General features: G+C 35.8%; 2 non-coding genes across 2 annotated transcripts; both read left to right on the top strand.

The window, feature by feature from the left end:
* The first annotated feature begins 238 nt into the window (after positions 1 to 238).
* LOC148575913 (small nucleolar RNA R71) lies at positions 239 to 346 on the top strand. Its single transcript, XR_015904036.1, has one exon. It is a non-coding gene; the product is annotated as a small nucleolar RNA R71 (small nucleolar RNA).
* Positions 347 to 5,440: 5,094 nt separating this feature from the next.
* Positions 5,441 to 5,548, top strand: LOC148575912 (small nucleolar RNA R71). The gene has a single exon (XR_015904672.1). It is a non-coding gene; the product is annotated as a small nucleolar RNA R71 (small nucleolar RNA).
* Positions 5,549 to 19,186: the final 13,638 nt, after the last annotated feature.

Below are 19,186 nucleotides of genomic sequence, written 5' to 3'. Positions count from 1 at the left end.
CACAGATGCTTCGATTTAGAGCTGCAGTCTCTATGCCAGAAGAAACTTCTGCAACGGCTTTTGAACGGCCTTGCTTCTGTCTATGATTCCGAGTAGATTCAGCTAAATCACTGATCAATTGCCAAGCTTCATCAGTGGTCTTGTACTTCTTCATAGACCCATTGCTGGCACTTTCCAATGTGGTCTTATCTTGGGGTCTCATACCTTGTGTGATATAGCTGAGTAGCACGATCTTGTCAATCATGTGGTGGGGGCATGCTTCCAGAAGATTATTGAAGCGCTCCCAGTATTCAAAGAGAGTCTCATTGTCGTCCTGAACAATTGTAGAGATATCCTTCCTCAGTTTATCAGTAACTTCAGATGGAAAGAATTTCTCCAGAAACTCCTTTCTGAGTGTATCCCAGTTGGATACATTTGCTAGAGGTTGAGTGTAGTACCACTCTCTTGCTTTTCCCTCAAGAGAGAACGGAAAAGCTTTCAGCAGAATTAAAGTTTCATCAGTGCCATCACGCCTGACAGTAGAACAGGCTGCCTGGAAATCTCTCAAGTGCTTGATAGGCTCTTGAGCAGGTAGGCCATGAAACTTGGGCATCAAATTTAGCAGTGCGGTCTTTATCTCAAAATCCGTAGCTACCGCTGGAGGATGCGCTTGAAACGGTTGCATTGTAAAATCAAGAGCTCCTTCCTCCTGAATGGTAACTCTTCTAGCTGCCATGTTTTCTATGCTGTTCTCGCCTTATTCTTGAAATAGTCCTTTCAATTTCAGGATCGAATATTAGTAAGCGCGGATCAGGAAGTGAACGCGTCATTTGACGGAAGAAACATGCAGCTCATTGTAGCAAAATTAAATAAAATGCAAATAAATAAATTCTAATTAATAAAATTAGCACTCTATTGCAGCTCCCCGGCAACGGCGCCAAAAATTGATGGAAAGCAGAAGCTGGTGAATTAAAAATTTATTAAATTGGTTACGTTGCGAGTATAGTTCTTAACTCACCGAAAATCTGCCTATCAATTTAGAAATATGTCACAGAGAGTTTAAATTAAAATTACTAGGAGTTTTAAGTCCCAGGTCGTCTCCCAACGAGTTACAGAAAAGTGTGATGTTTTATCAATCAGATGTTCCAAGAAGTTGAGCTAAGTAAATTGGAATTTAAATTGAGGAATTTTAAATAATATAAATAAAAGCCTTGATTGGGAATTGATCAGTTAGAATCTCTATCATTGATGGAGTGATTTTTTAAGATTGATTTATAATTAACGGTTACTCTGTTTGGTTATCCTTTACTAGGTAAGGGAAAGTCAAACAAGTTGGACTGCCAAATCTATTCACGAGTTACAACCCACTTAGTTCAAAGGGATTGGCGTTGGTGACAGGATATCAATCCAACATTTAACCCAACTATAAATTTCTCCTTCGATCCTTCCAACTCAAGAGTTCCTTTTAATCAACTCCCTATCAAGTAATGAAACTACTCACGCATTGTAAATAAAGAATCCATGGCACATAAAAGGGAATTAAAAAAAGACATGATTATTGGAATTGAAATTGAATTAAAGAGAAATAATCCTTGCATTAATTAATCATAAAAGTATCTGAATGACAAAATTGAACATAACAAAGAACATGGAAGAATAAAACCAAGTTAAGAGAACAAACTAGAATGATGAAGTCTTGATGAGGAAATAACTCTTCTCAATGTTCCAATGCTAAGATCAATTGAAAATTAAAATCCTAAAAACTAGAGAGAAAAACCTAAGAGAGTGAAAAAAAACTAGATCTAAAACTACTGAATGAATGTCTCTCTTGTTTCTGCATATTCTCTGACTCTAGTCTGCTGTTTCGGGCCGAAAACTGGGCCGAAATAAGGTCCAAAATCGCCCCCATCGAATTCTGCAGATTATGCAGATCGCACATGTCACGCGATCGCGTCATCTATGCGGACGCGTCGCTTGCGCTTTCTCCTCTCCACGCGTTCGCGTCGTCCATGCTACCACGTCGCTTGCGCTTTCCAATCCGCGCGGCCGCGCAAGCCATGCGGCCGCGTCGCTGCGATTTGCACTCCTTCACGCGGTCGCGTGAGCCATGCGACCGCGTCACTTCTCGCTGGTTATCTCCTCAAATTCTTGTGTTCCTTCCATTTTTGCTAGCTTCCTCTCCAATCTCCATCTCATTCATGCCCTATAAGGCCTGAAACACTTGACACACAGATCACGGCATCGAATGGAATAAAAGAAAATTAAAAGTAAATAATTAAAGTCTCTAGGAAGCAATTTTCAAACATGTACTGAATTTAGGAAGGAAATCTAAATGCATGCTAAATTGATGAATAAGTGGGCAAGGATCATGACAAAACCACACAATTAAACACAATATAAACCATAAAATAGTTGTTTATCAGGCTTCCCTCTTGAATCTCTCTTCCATTGAGCGCCCTCTTCACAGATGTCCATGAGGACTTGGTCCAACCTTTGATCAAAGTTGACCCTTCTAGTGTATGGGTGTGCATCTCCTTGCATCATGGGCAAGTTGAATGCCAACCTTACATTTTCCGGACTAAAATCTAAGTATTTCCCTCGGACCATTGTAAGCCAATTCTTAGGGTCCGGGTTCACACTTTGATCATGGTTCTTGGTGATCCATGCATTGGCATAGAACTCTTGAACCATTAAGATTCCGACTTGTTGAATGGGGTTGGTGAGAACTTCCCAACCTCTTCTTCAGATCTCATGTCGGATCTCCGGATACTCATTCTTTTTTAGCTTAAAACGGACCTCGAGGATTACCTTCTTCTTGGCCACAACTTCATAGAAGTGGTCTTGATGCATCCTTGAGAGGAATCTCTCCATCTCCCATGACTCAGAGGTGGAAGCTTTTGCCTTTCCTTTCCTCTTTCTAGAGGTTTCTCCGGCCTTTGGTGCCATTAATGGTTATGAAAAAACAAAAAAGCTTTAGCTTTTACCACACCAAACTTAGAAGGTTGCTCATCCTCGAGCAAAAGAAGAAAGAAGAGAGTAGAAGAAGAAGAAATAGAGGAGATAGAGTTGGCTTTGTGTTTCGGCCAAGGGGGATAGGTAGTGTGTATGTTGTGTGAAAATGGAGGAGTGAAGATGGGTTTATATAGGAGTGGAGAGGTGGGTATGGTTCGGCCATTATGGGTGGGTTTGGGTGGGAAAGTGGTTTGAATTTGAATGGTGAGGTAAGTGGGCTTTTATGAAGGATGGATGTGAGTGGTCAAGAGAATGGTGGGATTTGATAGGTGAGGGGTTTTTGGGGAAGAGGTATTGAGGTGATTGGTGAATGGGTGAAGAAGAGAGAGAGAGGTGGAGTAGGTGGAGATCCTGTGGGTCCACAGATCCTGAGGTGCCAAGGATTTCTCATCCCTGCACCATGTGGCGTGCAAAACGCCCCTTGCTGCCAATCCTGGCATTAAACGCCAGGCTGCTACCCATTTCTGGCGTTTAACACCAGCTTCTTGCCCATTCCTGGTGTTAAACGCCAGTCTGGTGCCCATTTCTGGCGTTAAATGCCCAGAATGGTGCCAGACTGGGTGTTTAACGCCCATTCTGCTACCCTTACTGGCGTTTAAACGCCAGTAAGTTTCTCCTCCAGGGTGTTCTATTTTTCATTCTATTTTTCCTTCTGTTTCTGCTTTTTCAATTGTTTTTGTGACTTCACATAATCATCAACCTACAGAAAACATAAAATAACAAAAGAAAATAGAAATTTAACATAGATAATTAAAGATAGGGTTGCCTCCCAACAAGCGCTTCTTTAATGTCAATAGCTTGACAGTGGGCTCTCATGGAGCCTCACAGATGTTCAGAGCAATGTTGGAACCTCCCAACACCAAACTTAGAGTTTGACTGTGGGGCTCTGTTTGACTCTGTATTAAGAGAAGCTCTTCATGCTTCCTTTCCATGGTGACAGAGGGATATCCTTGAGCTTTAAACACAAGGAAGTCTCCATTCACTTGAATGATCAATTCTCCTCTGTCAACATCAATCACAGCTTTTGCTGTGGCTAGGAAGGGTCTGCCAAGGATGATGGATTCATCCATACACATCCCAGTCTCTAGGACTATGAAATTAGCAGGGATGTAATGGCCTTCCACTTTTACCAAGACATCCTTTACAAGTCCATAAGCCTGTTTCTTTGAATTGTCTGCCATCTCTAGTGAGATTCTTGCAGCTTGTACCTCAATGATCCCTAGCTTCTCCATTACAGAGAGAGGCATGAGTTTTATGCTTGACCCTAGGTCACACAGAGACTTCTCAAAGGTCATGGTGCCTATGGTACAAGGTATTGATAACTTTCCAGGATCTTGTCTCTTCAGAGGTAATCTCTGCCTAGTCAAGTCATCCAGTTCTTTGATGAGCAATGGAGGTTCATCCTCCCAAGTCACGTTACCAAACAACCTGGCATTTAGCTTCATGATTGCTCCAAGGTACTTAGCAACTTACTCTTCAGTAACATCTTCATCTTCTTCAGAGGAAGAATACTCATCAAAGCTCATGAATGGCAGAAGTAAATTCAATGGAATCTCTATGGTCTCAGTGTGAGCCTCAGATTCCCATAGTTCCTAATTAGGGAACTCCATGGAGGCCAGTGGACGTCCATTGAGGTATTCCTCAGTGGAGATCACTGCCTCTTCCTCCTCTCCAGGTTTGGCCGTGTGGGTTGTGGTTATGGCCTTGCACTCTCTTTTTGGATTCTCTTCTGTATTGCTTGGGAGAGTACTAGGAGGGAGTTCAGTAATTTTCTTACTCAGCGGACCTACTTGTGCCTCCAAATTTCTAATGGAGGACCTTGTTTCAGTCATGAAACTTTGAGTGGTTTTGATTAGATCAGAGACAATGGTTGCTAAGTCAGAGTGGCTTTGCTTAGAATTCTCTGTCTGTTGATGAGAAGATGGTGGAAATTGCCATTGCTAAACCTATTTCTTCCATCATTATTGTTGTTAAAACCTTGTTGAGGTCTCTGTTGATCCTTCCATGAGAGATTTGGATGATTTCTCCATGAAGGATTATAGGTGTTTCCATAGGGTTCTCCCATGTAATTCACCTCTTCCATTGCTGGGTTCTCAGGATCATAAGCTTCTTCTTCAAAGGAAGCTTCCTTAGTACTGCCTGTTGCTGCTTGCATTCCGGACAGACTCTGAGAAATCATATTGACTTGTTGGGTCAATATTTTATTCTGAGCCAATATGGCATTCAGAGTATCAATCTCAAAAACTCCTTTCTTCTGAGTTGTTCCATTATTCACAGGATTCCTTTCAGAAGTGTACATGAATTGGTTATTTGCAACCATTTCAATGAGTTCCTGAGCTTCTGCAGGCATCTTCTTCAGATGAAGAGATCCTCCAGCAGAGCTATCCAATGACATCTTGGATAGTTCAGACAACCCATCATAGAAGATACGTATGATGCTCCATTCAGAAAGCATGTCAGAAGGACACCTTCTGATCAATTGCTTGTATCTTTCCCATGCTTCATAGAAGGATTCACCTTCTTTCTGTCTGAAGGTTTGGACTTCCACTCTAAGCTTACTCAATTTTTGAGGTGGAAAGAACTTTGCCAAGAAGGCATTGACTAGCTTTTTCCAAGAGTTCAGGCTTTCTTTAGGTTGTGAATCCAACTATGTCCTAGTTCTGTCTCTTACAGCAAAAGGAAAAAGCATAAGTCTGTAGACTTCAGGGTCAACCCTATTGGTCTTGACAGTGTCACAGATTTGCAAGAATTCAGCTAAGAACTGATGAGGATCTTCCAATGGAAGTCCATGAAACCTGCAATTCTGTTGCATTAGAGAAACTAATTGAGGCTTAAGCTCAAAGTTGTTTGCTCCAATGGCAGGGATTGAGATGCTTCTCCCATAGAAGTCGGGAGTAGGTGCAGTAAAGTCACCAAGCACCTTCCTTGCATTGTTGGCATTGTTGTTTTCGGCTACCATGGTTTCTTCTTCCTTGAAAAGCTCTGTTAGGCCCTCTAGAGAGAATTGTGCTTTACCTTTCTCTTCAAGGTCCTTTTAGGTTCAAGATCAGCTTGAACAAGTATGCCTTTATCTTTGTTCCTGCTCATATGAAAGAGAAGAGAACAAGAAAGTAGGGAATCCTCTATGTCACAGTATAGAGATTCATTGAGGTGTCAGAGGAAAAGAAGAATAGAAGGAGAAGGTAGATAGAAGAGAATTTGAACTTATCAAAAAGGATAGAGTTCGAATTGCACCTTGAAGAGGAGTGTTAGTCCCTTAAATAGAAGGATGTGAGAAGAGGGAAAGAATTTTCGAAAATAAATTAAAAATATTTTGAAATAATTAAAAGAAATTTTGAAAATTTGATTGAGATTTTCGAAAATTAAGATTAGGAAAGAAATTAAGTGATTTTTGAAAAGATTTTGAAATTAGAAATTAAAAAGATATGATTGAGAATTAATTTTGAAAAATATGTGATTGAGAAGATATGATTGAAAATCAATTTAAAAAAAGGAAGTTTTAAAATTAAAGTTGATTACTTGACTAACAAGAAATTAAAAGATATGATTCTTAAAATTTAAAATTTGATCCTTTAATTTCTTAATAGGCAAGTAACAACTTGAAAATTTTGAAGTAAATCATTAATTATAGCAAGGATTTTCGAAAATAGTAATAAATAAAAAAAGGAAAGAAATTGATTTTGAAGAGATATGATTGAAAAGATATGATTTGAAAAAGATTTGATTTTGAAAAATTATGAAAATTTGAAAAAAATTTGGATCAAAAACAAAATCTTCCCTTTAGTGTCATCCTGGCGTTAAACGCCCAGAATGGCATCCATTCTGGCGTTTAACGCCCATCCTAGCTGGCGTTTAAACGCCAGTTTTCCTTCATCACTGGGCGTTTTGAACGCCCAGCTTTTTCTGTTTAATTCCTCTGCTGAATGTTCTGAATCTTCAATTCTCTGTATTATTGACTTGAAAAGACACAATTTTGAAAATATTTTTGAATTTTTAATGATGAGAAACAATAAAAATGCAACTAAGATCAAATAAATAATGCATGCAAGACACCAAACTTAAAAATTAGACACTAGACTCAAACAAGAGACATAAAAATATTTTTGATTTTATGATTTTATAAATTTTTTTTGTGATTTTCGAAACTTATATGGAAAAGAAAATAAAGAGATTCAAAACTTTTAATAAGAATTCCAGGAATCATGCAATGTTAGTTTAAAGCTTTAGTCTAAAAAGATTAGACATGGCTGGCCAAGCTTCAGCAGGACATTACATTCAGCAACTAAATTGATGAGAATCAATCAGCTTTTGTGATGATAAGAACATCACCTTGAAACTCTAGAATTCATTCTTAAAAATTCTAAAAAATAAAAAGAAAATTAACTAATCTAAGCAACAAGATAAACCGTCAGTTGTCCAAACTCGAACAATCCCTGGCAACGGTGCCAAAAACTTGGTGCACGAAATTGTGATCATCAACAATGGCGCCAAAGGACTTGGAGCTCTCAAACATGAATCACACTTTGTCACAATTCCGCACAACTAACCAGCAAGTGCAATGGGTCGTCCAAGTAATAAACCTTACGTGAGTAAGGGTCGATCCCACGGAGACTGTCGGCTTGAAGCAAGCTATGGTCACCTTGTAAATCTCAGTCAGGCGAATTTAGATAGTGATGGAGAATTGATAATTAAAAGATAAATAAAACATAAAATAAAGATAGAGATACTTATGTAATTCTTTGGTTGGAATTTCAGATAAGCGTATGAAGATGCTTTGTTCCTCCTGAACCTCTGCTTTCCTATTGCCTTCTTCCAATCATTCATACTCCTTTCCATGGCAAGCTTTATGTTGGGCATCACCATTGTCAATGGCTACTTCCCGACCTCTCAGTGAAAACGTTCCAAATGCGCTGTCACCGCATGGCTAATCATCTATCGGTTCTCGATCATATTGGAATATGATCCATTGATCCTTTTGCGTCTGTCACACGCCCAACAATCGCGAGTTTGAAGCTCGTCACAGTCATCCCTTCCCAGATCCTACTCAGAATACCACAGACAAGGTTTAGACGTTCCGGATCTCAGGAATGGCCGCCAATAATTCTAGCCTATACCACAAAGGTTCCAATCTTAGATTAGAAACCCAAGAGATACACATTCAAGCTTGTTTGCATGTAGAACGAAAGTGGTTGTCAGTCACACGTTCATAGGTGAGAATGGTGATGAGTGTCACATAATCATCACATTCATCATGTTCTTGGGTGCGAATGAATATCTTGGAGAAGAAATAGACTTGAGTTGAATAGAAAAACAATAGTACTTGTATTAATTCATAAAGAACAGCAGAGCTCCACACCTTAATCTATGGTGTGTAAAAACTCTAGACATGGCCGAATGGCCAGCCTTCAAATGTGTCTAAGATAGCATAAGACTTATCAAAGATGAAAATACAATAGTATAAGGTCCTATTTATAGAGAACTAGTAGCCTAGGGTTTACAGAAATCAGTAATTAATGCAGAAATCTTCTTCCAGGCCCACTTGGTGTGTGATTGGGCTGAGCATTGAAGCTTTCATGTGTAGAGACTTTTCTTGGAGTTAAACGCCAGCTTTTGTGCCAGTTTGGGCGTTTAACTCCAGCTTTTGTGCCAGTTCCGGCGTTAAACGCCAGAATTCTTGAGCTGACTTGGAACGCCTGTTTGGGCCATCAAATCTTGGGCAAAGTATAAACTATTATATATTGCTGGAAAGCCCAGGATGTCTACTTTCCAACACAATTGAGAGCGTGCCAATTGGGCTTCTGTAGCTCCAAAAAATCTACTTCGAATGCAGGGAGGTCAGAATCCAATAGCATCTGCAGTCCTTTTTCAGCCTCTGAATCAGATTTTTGCTCAGGTCCCTCAATTTCAGCCAGAAAATACCTGAAATCACAGAAAAACACACAAACTCATAGTAAAGTCCAGAAATATGATTTTTAAATAAAAACTAATAAAAATATAATAAAAACTAATTAAAATATACTAAAAACATACTAAAAAAATGCCAAAAAGCGTATAAATTATCCGCTCATCACATATGGAAAAAAAATTAAAGAACTTCAATAAAGGTGGTAAGAAGAAAATGGTGCATTAATTAGAATTGATTTCAAGCTGAATCAAGGTACAAGATTCACAAGAAAATGACCAAAGTCAAGGACGTCGTTTACTAAATCCAAGGGGAATGTGTAGGAACACAATCAAATGAAAGATCCACAAGGAATAGATAGATTTAAGAGGAAGATCATCTTACAAAATAAAAAGAGAAGATATGAAATAAATAATTGAGGGAACTGAACAAAGTATAGATGTTTGCGTTACCTCGAAACTCTGTGACTCTTTATAACCTCGTATACTTACCAAATTCACTTTCTGCGTGCACAAATCGTGTCCCTAGAAACTAACACATAAAAAAATACTAAGCTTGAGAAGATTACAAACGACACAAATGGTATTTGCAAGAAATCGGGAGAATACTCAAGTTCGCAGTTGACCAAAGATAGTACTTCATAAGGATTTGAAAGAATACGTGAGATTATCAACAGGCAAGGATGTATGTAAGTAATGAAGTGTAATGTAAAAGGAGTTAATTCAAAAGTTTAAGAAGGAATTCTGAATTCAAGAGCTTCGACATGGGCAATAATAGGAAAGAGAATACAGCAATTTAGAACAACTTCAAATTGAACCTAAAGGAATTGGTTTATCTTTTTCTAAAGAAAGTATATAAATTCAATATTTTTCAAAAAACAACTAAACAAAGGTAAATATTATGTTATGCTACTTCAAATTTAAATTAAAATGATTTGTGTGAAGTTTATTGAATGAAAACTTACTGGGATGAAAACAGAAATCTTGCTTTGGGAGGTTTGAAGAGTTCATAGATACATAATCAAATATATATATATATATATATATATATATATATATATATATTATATATGCATAAAAATTCGAATAATGTTGTAAAAGGATCAAATTTTGTTCAAATGAGAAAATCTGAGGTAAGGTACTCTTGTAAAAATAAATAAAGACTAAGTAATACTTTTAGATAAAAGCATGTTGTAACTATATAAAGAAATTATTCATTTTTGTATGAAAGTACTTATAAAATCAAAGGTTGTCATATTCAGAGTTCAAATAATGAATACAATCACAATCAAACAGAAAAAGAAACCAAAATGGAACTATTTTTAAAAGAGATTCCAAAATAAGAGTTGCAGAAGAAAACTACTATAATTGATACATTTTATCAAATCAAGGTCAGTTTTTATTATTCTTATGAAGAGACACAAAACCAAAGATTGTAATCCGAGCAGGACACACAAAAGTTGTAGAACACGAAACCGGAGAACTAAATCGCATAATCAAGTTACTAGAAATCGCGACTCTTAAGATTTTAAATAATTTAGGAATCAAGGATTATGCATTGCACCAAAACTAATTCAGGGTCAAGTCAACAAATACCAAATTTATGAATAGTGTCAAGATTAGATGCTCCTTAAAGATTCTAGCAACAATTAAGAACATAATCAAACAAGGATATATATGGATGAGGAGATATGGTAGAAAAATATTCAAAACACCCTTCAAGAAAGAGATCAAGAACAAGGGATTCCAATAAAAGTGATAAAGAAAAAGATAACGTTAAGCACGAATAAAGATTATACGTCGAAACGGAAATAATATCTAGAACTTAGTTTCTAGCGTTCCCAAAACCCGCGACTCACGTTATCTATGACTCGCATATCGTCTATGATAACCCATTAACTTCCCTGTACACATAAACTACCAACATTAAGTTGGCCAGACTTAACATCAGCATATATGTAACGGTAGGCTAACGGCGTTAATCAATAGACAGTCATGTGTATAAAGTCCTAATTCTTGTTATCCGGACAAGACCTACTACATGACAGACTCTCAGAGTATGCAATTGAAGCATAATCGGTTCATTCCTCAGGCTCTACAGGAAAGACCGCTCTGATACCATAATGTAACACCCTTACTATCAGAAGTCACGCTTCCGGCTGCGCTACTCTGATAGCAAGAAATATTACGACTACTTTACATACTAAATATTAAAATAGGAGCCTGTGACTCAACACTGTATTGCTAATTTCTTTGAAAATCGGAAATAAACACTTTATCTTAAGAAAAATACAAACAGGCATAGATTCATATACAAGACTCCTTACATAATAACTCATAATATAATATACATATAAAACATACAATTCCTGTCCCTCTTACAAACTTGTAATAACAAAGACGAGGGAAGAAAATAATCTAATTAACACAACAGTATATAAACCAAACTCAGTAGGACTCTTCTTAATGCTTCTTCATTCGGTTCCTGAAAAGTAAAGCTGTAGGGGGATGAGAACCTAACCACACGGTCTCACCATGGAGTTTCAAAGTTGTCATAAGAAGATATTTAATAGGAAAACTATTTTCAAGTTCAGTGATTATCATTGCCTTATGAATCTTTTAAAAAAGCAATAGGTAATCGTTCAAAACCTTTTCAAAGAAACAATGTTTAATCTTTCAGAAATCCGAAACATTTCCTTTCTTATAAGAAAATCTCAATAAGAAACCAACCACGCAATCAAACAACACAATCATTAATTCAACACCAAAGTTCAATCTCAAATGTAGCACGCCAGGACAAACACAGGCAAGGCAGACAATGAAAGCGCAAGTAGGCAGCAGTTACAACAAATAGTTCAAGTAGCAGTTACAAACAGTTTAGCAATTAGGCAAACCAAAACAAGTTCAAACTCAAGCAAAGCATACAAATGCATATGATGCATTCCTGTCCTATGGCTGATGAGGCTCATCTATCGGTTATCCAGCCAACGCGACAAGTCTGAATTGTACTTAGACTGTCCCCCGACGTGCATCCCCAAGAGTCTATGCATAGCTTTTTCTCAAATAATCAATATTAATCAATGGGGGTAACATTCCTGGGAATTTATATAGTGCCCGGTCACACACTTATGTCGTAGGGTCAACAAAGTATTGAGTTTTCAACCTGGTACATGTGGTGGCAAGCCACGGCACTTAATCCAGGGAACCTCGTATCTCAGATATTTCAAATTCATAAGCCATGTGAATAATTCAAAGTTCACACCTCAACATTCTCAACATCATAATCATTCATCAATCCAAATCTCATTTCCAAGTTCATTTCAAAGCCATATTTCAAAGAAAATCCTCATCATCCTCTTTTTCATTCTGTTCGTTAACAATCTCAATTCCAAAACAAAATTCTTTCTTTGATAGACAAATCAATCTTAAAACATATAATGCTTAAAAAAATCTTTTTAATTAATTACTTTAAATAAAAATTTCAATTTTATAAAATTTCGGCAGCATCTCCTCTAAAACTCGGACACTGCCACCTTTTTCGGGTCCCATCCAAACATTTCTCAAACCTTTTCTCAACCATTTCTAAATCTCAAATATTTTCCAGAATTGAACCAGTTCCAATGTCAAATTATTTTCAAATCAACCAATTCTAACAATTAAACTCTTTTTAAAATCGAATCAGCTCAAATATTAAATCATTCATAAAATGAAACCAGTTTCCAACATACACAGGCTTCAAAGGCGGTTTCCAGTGGCAGTGGCGGCAGGTTTCGGGCGGCAGAAGCTCGGTCACGGCGGCTCAGCCCCAGCAGTAGCGGTGACGGAGTGCGCAACGGCAGTAGTGGCTTCGCGCTGCACAGCGGCGCCTCCCTGTTTCCTCCACCGTGAGATCCCTTTCGCTCTTTGCTCCAAAGACGGCGACAATCTGCGAAGGGGAAGACGTCGGCGAGGTCTTCATGGCGGCGACACAACAGGGCGGCGGCTGGGCTTGTTGGCAATGGCGACTCCACACGCGATGAAGACAGCGACAGTGGCGCGACGGTTGTGCCTCCTTCTCGCGCGGTCCTCCTCGGCGCTGGCGCAAACGGTGACGCGACGCGACGGCGGTCCTGAGCGGTGTGGCGGCTCCCTCGCGACACTCTCCTTCTCTCTCAGATCTCCTCCCTCCTCTGTCAGTAGCGGCGGCGACGGTGGCAGTGACACCGACCGCGCCGCCTCACTCTTCTCCCCCCTCTCCTTGCTTCCTCGTTCTCCCTCTTCTCTATTTCTGTTTCCCCCTTTTTTTAGGATGGTTTAGATAATTTTAATAAAATTAGGGGTATAGAGTGTTAATTAAAAACCTAATTTAATATATTAAAATTATTTTGGAGATATCATTTGATTATTAATTTACTAATTGACTTTTAATCGAATAGTTTAATTTAAAATTAAAGATAATATAATTTTCTTTGTTTATCAAATTAAAGTATTAAATTCTAGAATTTTTATTATTTAACTAAATTGTATAAAATTCTTATTCTTTTATAATTGTTAAACTATATAATTTAAATATAGAAAATTATTCCATAACTATAAAATTAAGTAAAATTTCTATTTAATTATCAAAACCTGATTAATTAGCTTTAATAAAATAATTTCTAAAAATAAATTTTCTAATAAATAAATGAATTGAAATTAATTCATAATAAGATTTATTTGAAAATTCTGGGTCTTACAATTATTATACATATTAACAATGGTAACATTTTTTATTTAATGTTAAAATAATATACATTGATATCAAAAAATTAATAGTAAAATATAAAAAAATGTTAACAAAATTTTTGTTAAAATTATAATTTAATAATTAAAAAATTATGGAAGGATATCTTAGAAAAAAACAATTTAATTATTAATTTTTTTTAAAATATTTTGGTAAAAATACAATTTAATCAATAAAAAATAATTTATTAAAAAGTATTTTGGTAAGCAAAATTTAATGACAAAAAAATAAAATTTTTGCTAAAGGGTATTTTTGTAAAAAAAAAATTTCTTGAAAAATGGATAAAATTAAAATTAGTTAACACAAAAAATTTAAAATAGATTAAAGATGAGATTTTTTAAAAGTTATAAGGGAGGAAAATATATGTTTTATAAATAGAGGGAAAGAGTGTGTCATTTTAGCATCTCGTAAGGGAGGGAAGCGAAATTTTCTCTAATTTTTTTATATATTTTGTATGAATAGTTAATTTGATGACTGATTTTTTATTTATATCTAAAATACTTGATATTTAGATCTTACTATGAATTTTTTATGGGTCTAATAACATGTGTTCTAAGAAGACATATTAATATTAGTTATCAGTAAAAACTTTTTATTTTTTAATAAATATATAACAAATACATTAAAAATTTAAAATTTATATATTTTCCTATAAAATACTCTTAATTAATGATCATATCCTTAGATCTTTGAGTTGCATTAATGTAAATTCAATTTTTCATTTATTGTAGGTGCCATTTTTCCTTTTAGAAAATAAAAATACTAGACAACTAAATTTTTTTAACTAAGGCTTAATTTGTGTAAATAGCTTAATTAAGCTCCTTTTGAAAAAATAGCTTAAACAATAAATGTTTGTATTAAAAATAATTTATAAATAAGTTATTTTGTGTCTGATTTTTTAGTTCTAAAAGTGTTTATTTTAAGAGAAGAGTGATAAAAAGTTTTTTATTATGAGAGAAGTAATTTTTTTTTAATTTCTCTATAAGCACTAAAATAACTTTTTAAAAAGTTGCAATTTGATTTTGAAAATCGTACCATACATTAATACTATACATTTTCATAAGTTAAAAGTTAAAAAAAGTAACTTATGATTCTATCCAAACGGGACCTAAGTCTAACAAAGACAAATTTACGTACGTGCGCTTCTTTAATATATTCGTACCTTCTCTTTCCTCCTCCTCCTCCTCCTCTTCCTCCTCCTCCTCCTCCTCCTCATCATCTACCATTATAATTATCTTCATCTCTTCTTTCTCCACCTCCTCACCCTTCTATTATTTTTTCGTTTAATTTCTTTTCATCCTTCATTTTTCTCCTCCTCTTTCATTATCATCATCACCAATTTACCATGTCATTTTTTCCATCATCATCATCATTGTCATATTTTTTTCTTAGTTCAATATCACACAATTTCTGTGTTACAATTAAAAAATTTCTTTGTCAAAATTAAAAAAATTTTTCTGTGTCGCATTTAATAAGTTTCGGTACTATATTTCTAATAAATTATGTACAATTCAAAACTTCTCTCTTTCTCTTTTTTATATCATTGTTATCATCTTCTTCTTTTTCCTCTTCTTTTTCTCCTTCTTATGTTAGCTACTCATAATTTTTTTTTCACCTTGTTAAGAAGACTGAAATCATGAAAAGAAAAAAGAAAAAATCAAACAAAGAATAAGTTCAATGATAAGAAAAGTACATTATTTAGATGAAAACGATACAAAATATTTTGGTGAATCACACAAGAAATTTTATGTGTCATGGTTAAGAAATTTCTTGCGTAAAGGTTAAAAAATTTTGATGCTATTTTTGTTTTCGAAAACTTCTACTTAGTTAAGAAATTTTGTATGTCACGGTTAACAAATTTTTGTGTTAAAATTTAGAAATTTCCTGTGTCACACATAAAAACTTTTGGTGCTATTTTTCTAATAAGTTCTCTACAATTCAAAACTCTTCTCTTCTTTTTCTTCATCATCATTGTCAACTATGTAACACCCTCACTATCAGAACGTCACGCTTTTGGCTGCGCTACTCTGATAGCTTGGATGTTACGACGACGCTAAACATATTTAATACTATAATGGGAGCTGATGAGCGGATAATTTATACGCTTTTTGGCATTGTTTTTAGTATATTTTAATTAGTTTTTATTATATTTTTATTAGTTTTTATTTAAAAATCACATTCCTGAACTTTACTATGAGTTTGTGTATTTTTCTGTGATTTCAGGTATTTTCTGGCTGAAATTGAGGGACCTGAGCAAAAATTTGATTTAGAGGCTGAAAAAGGGCTGCAGATGCTGTTGGATTCTGACCTCCCTGCATTCGAAGTAGATTTTTTGGAGCTATAGAAGCCCAATTAGCACGCTCTCAATTGCGTTAGAAAGTAGACATTTTGGGCTTTCCAACAATATATAATAGTCTATACTTTACCCAAGATTTGATGGCCCAAACAGGCGTTCCAAGTCAGCTCAAGAATTCTAGCGTTTAACACCGGAACTGGCACAAAAGCTGGAGTTAAACGCCCAAACCGGCACAAAAGCTGGCGTTTAACTCCAGGAAAAGTCTCTACACATGGAAGTTTCAATGCTCAGCCCAAGCACACACCAAGTGGGCCCAGAAGAAGATTTCTGCATTAATTACTGATTTCTGTAAACCCTAGGCTACTAGTTCTCTATAAATAGGACATTTTGCTACTGTATTTTGTATCTTTGAATCATGTTTTGATGATTGAACCCTCTTTGGGAGGCTGGCCATTCGGCCATGCCTAGACCTTTTGTTCTTATGTATTTTCAACGGTGGAGTTTCTACACACCATAGATTAAGGTGTGGAGCTCTGCTGTTCTTCATGAATTAATACAAGTACTATTGTTTTTCTATTTAACTCAACTCTATTTCTTCTCCAAGATATTCATTCGCATCCAAGAACATGATGAATGTGATGATTATGTGACACTCATCACCATTCTCACCTATGAACGCGTGACTGACAACCACTTCCGTTCTACATGCAAACAAGCTTGAATGTGTATCTCTTGGGTTTCTAATCTAAGATTGGAACTTTCGTGGTATAGTCTAGAATTATTGGTGGCCATTCCTGAGATCCGAAACGTCTAAACCTTGTCTGTGGTATTCTGAGTAGGATCTGGGAAGGGATTACTGTGACGAGCTTCAAACTCGCGATTGTTGGGCGTGTGACAGACAAAAAAGGATCAATGGATCCTATTCCAACATGATCGAGAACCGACAGATGATTAGCCGTGCGGTGACAACGCATTTGGAACGTTTTCACTGAGAGGACGGGAAGTAGCCATTGACAACGGTGATGCCCAACATAAAGCTTGCCATGGAAAGGAGTATGAATGATTGGAAGAAGGCAATAGGAAAGCAGAGGTTCAGGAGGAACAAAGCATCTTCATACGCTTATCTGAAATTCCAACTAAAGAATTACATAAGTATCTCTATCTTTATTTTATGTTTTATTTATCTTTTAATTATCAATTCTCCATCACTATCTGAATTCGCCTGACTGAGATTTACAAGGTGACCATAGCTTGCTTCAAGCCGACAGTCTCCGTGGGATCGACCCTTACTCACGTAAGGTTTATTACTTGGACGACCCAGTGCACTTGCTGGTTAGTTGTACGGAATTGTGACAAAGTGTGATTCATGTTTGAGAGCTCCAAGTCCTTTGGCGCCATTGTTGATGATCACAATTTCGTGCACCAAGTTTTTGGCACCGTTGCCGGGAATTGTTCGAGTTTGGACAACTGACGGTTTATCTTGTTGCTTAGATTAGTTACTTTTCTTTTTATTTTTTAGAATTTTTAAGAATGAATTCTAGAGTTTCAAGGTGATGTTCTTATCATCACAAAAGCTGATTGATTCTCATCAATTTAGCTGCTGAATGTAATGTCCTGCTGAAGCTTGGCCAGCCATGTCTAATCTTTTTAGACTAAAGCTTTAGAATAACACTGCATGATTCCTGGAATTCTTATTAAAAGTTTTGAATCTCTTTATTTTCTTTTCCATATAAGTTTCGAAAATCACAAAAAAAAATTTATAAAATCATAAAATCAAAAAATATTAAGTTTGGTGTCTTGCATGCATTATTTATTTGATCTTAGTTGCATTTTTATTGTTTCTCATCATTAAAAATTCAAAAATATTTTCAAAATTGTGTCTTTTCAAGTCAATAATACAGAGAATTGAAGATTCAGAACATTCAACAGAGGAATTAAACAGAAAAAGCTAGGCGTTCAAAACGCCTAGTGAAGAAGGAAAACTGGCGTTTAAACGCCAGCCAGGGTACTTGGTTGGGCGTTTAACGCCCAAAAAGGTAGGATTTTGGGCGTTAAACGCCAGAATGGATGCCATTCTGAGCGTTTAACGCCAGGATGACACTAGAGGGAAGATTTTGTTTTTGATCCAAATTTTTTTCAAATTTTCATAATTTTTCAAAATCACATCTTTTTTAAATCATATATTTTCAATCATATCTCTTCAAAATCAATTTCTTTCCATTTTTTTATTTATTACTATTTTCGAAAATCCTTGCTATAATTAATGATTTACTTCAAAATTTTCAAGTTGTTACTTGCCTATTAAAAAAGGATCAAATTTTAAATTTTAAGAATCATATCTTTTAATTTCTTGTTAGTCAAGTAATCAACTTTAATTTTAAAACTTTCTTTTTTTTTAAAATTGATTTTCAATCATATCTTCTCAATCACATCTTTTTCAAAATTAATTCTCAATCATATCTTTTTAATTTCTAATTTCAAAATCTTTTCAAAAATCACTTAATTTCTTTCCTAATCTTAATTTTCGAAAATCTCAATCAAATTTTCAAAATTTCTTTTAATTATTTCAAAATATTTTTAATTTATTTTCGAAAATTCTTTCCCTCTTCTCACATCCTTCTATTTAAGGGACTAACACTCCTCCTCAAGGTGCAATTTGAACTCTATCCTTTTTGATAAGTTCAAATTCTCTTATATCTACCTTCTCCTTCTATTCTTCTTTTCCTCTGACACCTCAAGAAATCTCTATACTGTGACATAGAGGATTCCCTACTTTCTTGTTCTCTTCTCTTTCATGTGAGCAGGAACAAAGATAAAGGCATACTTGTTCAAGCTTATCCTGAACCTGAGAGGACCTTGAAGAGAAAGATAAGAGAAGCTAAAGCACAATTCTCTCTAGAGGATCTAACAGAGCTTTTCAAGGAAGAAGAAACCATGGCAGCCGAAACAACAATGCCAACAATGCAAGGAAGGTGCTTGGTGACTTTACTGCACCTACTCCCGACTTCTATGGGAGAAGCATCTCAATTCCTGCCATTGGAGTAAATAACTTTGAGCTTAAGCCTCAATTAGTTTCTCTAATGCAACAGAATTAAAAGTTTCATGGACTTCCATTGGAAGATCCTCATCAGTTCTTAGCTGAATTCTTGCAAATCTGTGACACTGTCAAGACCAATGGGGTTGACCCTGAAGTCTACAGACTTATGCTCTTCCCTTTTGCTGTAAGAGACAGAGCT

The sequence above is a fragment of the Arachis ipaensis genome, chromosome B1 (assembly GCF_059453495.1).
Source record: "Arachis ipaensis isolate K30076 ecotype BB chromosome B1, ASM5945349v1, whole genome shotgun sequence".
Taxonomy (NCBI): Eukaryota; Viridiplantae; Streptophyta; class Magnoliopsida; order Fabales; family Fabaceae; genus Arachis; species Arachis ipaensis.
The sequence above is the reverse complement of the archived record's forward strand: the minus strand, read 5'-3'. Positions and strand labels throughout refer to the sequence as shown.